The following is a 546-nucleotide window of genomic DNA, read 5'->3' as shown; positions in this document are numbered from 1 at the left end:
AGGCAGCATTTGAAGTGGATCAAAACCTTTCATCAAAGTTGTCCTAGAACCTAAAACTAAATGTGTTCTTGTCTAAGGACAACTTTGACGAGCTTTTTTTGATCCACTTCAAATGTTGACTAGTGGTAATGAATGAATCCCAACCAAAAGCACACAGCTAGATCTCATTATCCTGAAGACCAGCCACTTCTACATGCATCACTGTTTAACATGTCCTGTAAAGATGGAGAGTATAACATGACAGCGACTGCGAAAACACTGCGCAATATTAATACCGCATGATATCAGAAGCTGATAAATAAACTTACCGTGATGTGATATTTACGGCCGTATTTAAGTAACTACGTGTACTTTTCATTAGACTCGAGCATTTACTTTCGGTTTAGATAAACAAAGCAAGTGCGTATCAGAGGCGTGTCTAAAGCAGCGCAGGCTGATCGGAGCATAACATCTGCGGCACGACGGCGCTAAAGTTAGTTTGACATTCATTAAACATTCGGGTTTTTGCCAATTAAACTCTTTGCGGCTTTTATGTTTTGCGCCCAA

The 546-nt window shown here is 40.1% G+C and overlaps 1 protein-coding gene across 1 annotated transcript in view; it reads right to left on the bottom strand.

Annotated features, from left to right (window-relative positions):
- Positions 1–399, bottom strand: part of LOC107573836 (NACHT, LRR and PYD domains-containing protein 12-like) — an 18,025-nt gene extending 17,626 nt beyond the window's left edge. Inside the window, exon 1 of the mRNA XM_016260285.1 lies at positions 309–399. The gene's annotated coding sequence lies outside the window, so the exon portion shown is untranslated. The remainder of the gene's footprint in view (positions 1–308) is intronic.
- Positions 400–546: the final 147 nt, after the last annotated feature.

The sequence above is a fragment of the Sinocyclocheilus grahami genome, unplaced genomic scaffold, assembly GCF_001515645.1.
Source record: "Sinocyclocheilus grahami isolate Dianchi unplaced genomic scaffold, SAMN03320097.WGS_v1.1 scaffold2047.1, whole genome shotgun sequence".
In the NCBI taxonomy this organism is placed as follows: Eukaryota; Metazoa; Chordata; class Actinopteri; order Cypriniformes; family Cyprinidae; genus Sinocyclocheilus; species Sinocyclocheilus grahami.
Note: the sequence above shows the minus strand (reverse complement) of the source record. Positions and strands in the feature narration are given on the sequence as shown.